The sequence below is a fragment of the Amaranthus tricolor genome, chromosome 11 (genome assembly GCF_026212465.1).
Source record: "Amaranthus tricolor cultivar Red isolate AtriRed21 chromosome 11, ASM2621246v1, whole genome shotgun sequence".
NCBI lineage: Eukaryota > Viridiplantae > Streptophyta > Magnoliopsida > Caryophyllales > Amaranthaceae > Amaranthus > Amaranthus tricolor.
Genome location: NC_080057.1, coordinates 2,582,812 through 2,588,835, shown reverse-complemented (window position 1 = coordinate 2,588,835; position 6,024 = coordinate 2,582,812).

The following is a 6,024-nucleotide window of genomic DNA, read 5'->3' as shown; positions in this document are numbered from 1 at the left end:
TCCTGAACTGGAGTCAGCCTACGTTAACTGGAAATTCTGGTTATTTATTTATAATTATTATTTTTAGTTAATGTATTAAATAAAGTTAATTTGTTGCATTTATTAATTATTATAATTAATTGGCAAAAAGTTTTCTTAAAATTACTTTACGTATGAGCCTCTAAATAAAGATCCTTTATTTTAGGATCTATTTTTAATAAATATTGGATTTGCTAAAAATAGAAATAGCGGTTGTTGAATGGGTCTTAGCTATCATTCTTAACCGGTCTTTATACCTATAAGTTAGCAAATAACCATTCCTATTAAGTATAACCGTTTCTATTAATAGCAAAAACGTTCCAGCAGTTAGTACTGGAACAGGAACTGCTGAAGAAACTGCTGCTTAAGGGAACAGCGGTTATTATTAGGGAACAGCGGTTATTGCTAAATAACCGTGGGCTTGAATTGGTCAACTTTAAATGCCTATTTTAAGATTAACCGTAGGAAGACTTGGTTATTAAAATCCACATTACTCCCATGATCATTTTGGATAAGGAATAATGGGTTGGAATATTCCTTTTTATTAGGGATTTTAGCTCTATAAATAGTGGACTCGGTTATTCATAAAAACTTGCGTTAGTATGAGCCATTAAATCATACGTAATTTTGGGAGAATTTTTACAAGAAAATTTTGTTTTAAAAATGCCAATTAATTTATAATATTTTCTTGTGCAACTCATTGATTTTATTTTTAGAGAATTTTTATCCTTTTGTAAGGGTTTTTGAGAGAATTTGTAATTAGACTCGGGTGAGTCTAAGGGGGAAATTAGATAGCTTTTAATGAAGCTAGAGAAGAGATTAGCTTTGAGTGAAGCTAAGGAGAAAGCTTCTAGTAAAGTTAGTGGTGAGAATTAGCTTTTAGTGAAGCTAAGTTTGTTGCTTTGAGTGAAGCAATTTGAGAGAGAAGAGTTGGCCTAGTTGATGCGCTTCGAGTGAAGTAAGATGTTTAATGTAATTGTAACGAGTTGCCTTAAACATAGTGGAGAATTTAGAAATCCCGAGGGGTCGTGGTTTTTCCTTCTATTTAGGCCTAGAAGGTTTCCACGTAAAAATCGTTTGTCTGTTTTAATTATTTCGCTCTAAGTTTAAGCTTTATTTATTTTATTCAATTCCGCAAAACAGGGCAAAAACGCTTAAACTAGTAACAACAACAACAATTCACCCCCCCCTCTTGTTGCTGTTCCCGTTCCTAATTGAGTCTACATTGGATATTGTTCTACATGCTATAAATACTCAGCAATTCTCCCCCTATTTAGAGCCTTTAGGACTTTTTTCTCATTCTCAAAAACTGGTTTTAAAATCACATTATATTCATTAATGCTAATGTCCCTGCGAATTGAAGGAACACCTAATACAAACTCCCTTAACAAATGATTGTGTTAAAATGGTATCCCCGAGGATTTGAATCTTATAGCACCTCTAGCCATTTGAAGATGGAGTACACATAGAACAAATAACACAATGTCATTTCTGTGACACATTATAATGGTTGTGTCCGTATCTAATTCATAAGTTTATCATAGTCTATACGTTAATCTTGACTACTTGAAGTGACCAGAACTTCAAACTTATATAAGTAAGTTCTCCTTACGTATAAAATATCCCCGTGAATAGATATTTCACCAAGAGCTCCTCAACTCTAGGCCTTGAGAACTTTTAATAGACAACTACCTTGCTACTCTCGGTATAAAGCACGTTGGGTCACTAAAACTTGTTCCTTTCAAAATCAAAAAACAATTTCACCACATTGAATTCAAGACACGACGTTAATCGAGGGTGGATTGGGCTTTCTTAATGAATTTTAGTTAACGTAATCCGATTCTAATTAACGCTTGTTCAATTGATTCCTTACTCATGGCTTTCGTGAAGAAATCAACCAAATTAAACTTAGTGTTCACTTAATCAAGAGTTATGACCCCATAAACGATATATTGGTGCACAAGGTTTTGCTTAAGAGCAATATGACAAGATTTACCGTTATACACTTGATTATAAGCCTTCGCCAATGCTGTCCTACAATCCGTATGAATTGCCACTGGTGATATAGGCATCGGTAATATAGGTATCTCAAACATGATATTCCGTAACCATTTTTCTTCTTTTCCTGCAGATGCTAGCGCTATAAGCTCAAAAGCCATTATGGAATCGACAATGCATGTTTGTTTCTTAGAAAACCATAATATGGCTCCTTCCCCATAAACGAACACCCAACCACTTGTAGAAGAATTGTCTTTTTTATTTGTGATCCAACTTGCGTCTGAATAACCTTCCAAGATTGGAGGTTCTCCACTATAAGAGATATCACGATCGATAGTACCCTTCATGTATTTTAATAATCGTCAAGCCGTTATCTAATGATGCGGTCCTAGACTACTTGTAAACTTACTTAACTTTGCCACTGCAAAAGCTATATGAGTCTCATTCAAGTCATCGCATAAATTAGTGATCCAATAACTTTAGAATATTCTAAATAAGGAACTAGTTCTTTATCATGTTTACAGAACTTGACATGTTGATCCATAGGAGTTGAGATCGGAGTTTTCTCAAACATGTGAAATCTTTTAAGTACTTTCTCGATATAATAAGCTTGACTTAATTTGATTCGGTTTCTATCTCCTATGATCTTGATTCCTAAGATCACATCGGTCTCCTCCTTGTCCTTCATTTGGAATGAACTTGACAAAAAATCTTTTGTGTCTTGAACCCGTACTGAATAAGTACCAAATATAAGCACGTCATCAACATAGAGACATATAATGAATCTATTGCCTTGCTCATCAAATTTACTATAAACACACTTGTCTGCTTGATTAAATTTGAATCCAAAAGACAAAACCATCTCATCAAACTTTGATGCGATTGTTCCGGTGCTTGTTTTAGTTCGTAAAACGACTTTACAAGTTTACACACCTTATTTTCATGTTCTTTCATAAAAAAACCCTTCGAGTTGCTTCATATAAACTTCTTGATCTAGTTCTCCAAAAAAAGGCGGTTTTCACGTCTATTTAATAAATCACTACATTGTGAATCGAAACTAACGCTACCAACAACCGAATAGTGGTTATTCTCATATGTGTCAAAATGATCGATACCTTGGTTTTATCGAAAGCGTTGTACCACTAAACGGACCTTAAATTTATCAATAGTACCATAAAATTTCATCTTCTTTCGGAAGATCCATTTGCAACCAATTTGTTCGCAAGATGGAGGTAAATCGACTAATACCCACTTATTATTTCCCATGATGGAATCCATTTAATCATTGATAGCTTCTTTCTAGAAGGAGCTATCTTGTGATGCCATAGCATCGCTATACGTCAATGGGTCGTCTTCCATATTTAGAAAATATGGAACACTAGAATGAACGTCATTATAAGTACCTTCTACTAGATATACATGAAAGTCGGGACCATAAGTCTTTGCTTTTCTATGTCTTTTACTCCTAGGAATATCTTCTTGTTCCAATGGAATATCTTGCAAGAAAAATTTGTTGATTGACATCAACAACATCTTCGAGTGGTATTTTCTTATTGAATTTTTTCAAGTTCAACTTTGTCATTGGTACTTATGTATAGATTTCTTTGTCTAACAATTAAGAAGAATCTATTTTCATAAAAAATTTCATCTCTATTTTCATCAAAAATTATCGAATGGATCAATAATATAGTCAGCTTTTTTTTTATAACATAAAACTTATAGGATTTGCTTTGATTGGCATAACCTATTAAAAAGCATTCAAGGCCTTGTTCACCGAGTTTAAATCTGTGTTATCGGGGTAGCGTTACGATAGCCCTACAACCACAAACTTTATGATAACTTAAGTTTGGTTTCTTTTTGTACTATAATTCATAAGGGGTTTCCTTATTAGTTCTTGATGGAACCCGATTTCGAAATTTGACATGCTGTCAACATTGCTTCTGCCCAAAATCCGTCATTCAATTTTGAGTGTGACAACATGAAATTAACCATTTCTTGAAGAGTTCGGTTCTTCCATTCCGCCACACCATTGGATTGTGGTGCATAACCAACGTTTGTTTCATGTATAATTTCCATTGATTGGAAATAATCAGGATCATAGTATTCTCCTCCTTTTTCGGTTCTTAATCTCTTAAGTTTACTATCAACTTGAAGTTCTACTTCATTCTTGTAAACTTTAAAAGAGTTAAGTGCCTCATATTTGAATACAAAAGATAAACATAAAAATACTTAGAATAATCATCAATAAAGGTAATTACATATCTTTTATTGCTTAATGATGGTGTACTATTAAAGTCATAAGAACACTATGTATAAGCTTTAAAATTTCAGATTTTCTTTCAACACTCTTAAAAGGTGTCCTTGTGATCTTCTTAAGCATGCACGTTTTGCAATTTTTAGATTTTTGTTAACATGAAGGCATAATCTCATGCTTTGAAATAAAGAAATTTTACCAAAGCTAACATGTGCCTATCTAAGATGCCATAAATAATGTAAATTATCACACATTAATATGACATACCATGTTCTACAAATAACAACATAAATATGCATGACCTACAAACAAGTTACACTTAGATATTATACATCTATCAGCTTCAAACCAACTTATATCCTAATCGATTCAAGATGGGACTAGAAACAAGATTCCTATTAATATCGAGAGCAAAGTATACATCCCTAAGGACTAAAGTATATCCTGATGTAACAAGAGTTCCACTTGTTCTTTACCATAGACTTTTATTGATGAATTGTCTCCCATGTACACATTTTCTCCATCCACAACAATGTGTAAAGTTTTGAACCATTGTTTACTCTTGCACACATGTCTCGATGTCCCGGAATCGAACACCAAGACATGTCATCATCCTGCACAATATTCACATTAGAATCCAAACTCAAATCGGAATTTTTCATCCAAAATAGCAAGATTACCTTTAGTAGGAGGGTCTTTGCTTGTAGAAGCATTACCCTTCATTTTCTTTTGTTTATTCTTGAACAAGAAGCAATGCCTTTGCCTTTGGGATTTTGCGGTTTCTTCCCCTTGTCTCCACTTGTTGAAGCCTTTTCATCATCTATCATCATGTTTATGGTTGAGAGATTGAGATCGTCTCCCCTTGAACTTTCAAGTTCTCTTAAACTTGCTTCAACTTGAAGATGTTTAGTGACTTCCGAGAGAGTAATTTCTTCCTTTTTGTGTTTAAGGGCATGCTTAACATCCTTTCATGTGTTTGGAAACTTAACTATGATACTAGAAACTATTTAAATTTCATCCATTGTGATGTCATGCAATTTCATGTTATTATACACGCATTGTAATTCATGGAATTGATCCATCACCGCACAGTTGTCCAACATTTTGTATTATTGAAATTACTAACTAAAGTTCTTTGAACTTGCATCTTTTGACATTTATTTATCATCTAAACTGAAGGGCATATGAAGTCATCGTTCTCCCACTTGCTGTGTTTTCTTGCCTCCTCCAAAGTCTTATTCTCTTTCTCTTCCGGTTTTGAAGTGCTTATCACATAAGCCACATTGAGGGAAGTCAAGAGGATGAAAATTTTCTTTTGCCATCTTCTGAATTCCACACCCAAAAACTTGTTCAATTTCATGAAATTTGAAGTGAGTTCCTTAACACTTGCCATGATCACATAAATTATCACAATAGATTATTACAAGTAATAACACAGAAAACAAACTACAAATACAAGATGATGTTTATAGTGTCTCCTTTGAGTATGGCAATGGACTCCTTGCTTGAATGAACCACGAATCGAACAACACCGTAGAGAAGATTAGTTTGCAACGGTAATGTCAATTGGAAATCTTGATATAGATTTAAGGCGACTACAAGCTTTCCTATTGTGATATTTTTCCCACAAAGGTACTTGGGTTATGAAAATAAAAATTTATAATGAGATACAATCAATCACTTCAACTGATAAGTACAAACCGATTGAACTAAATGATTATATGTTTATGCAGAGAATAATATAAAAAAAACAA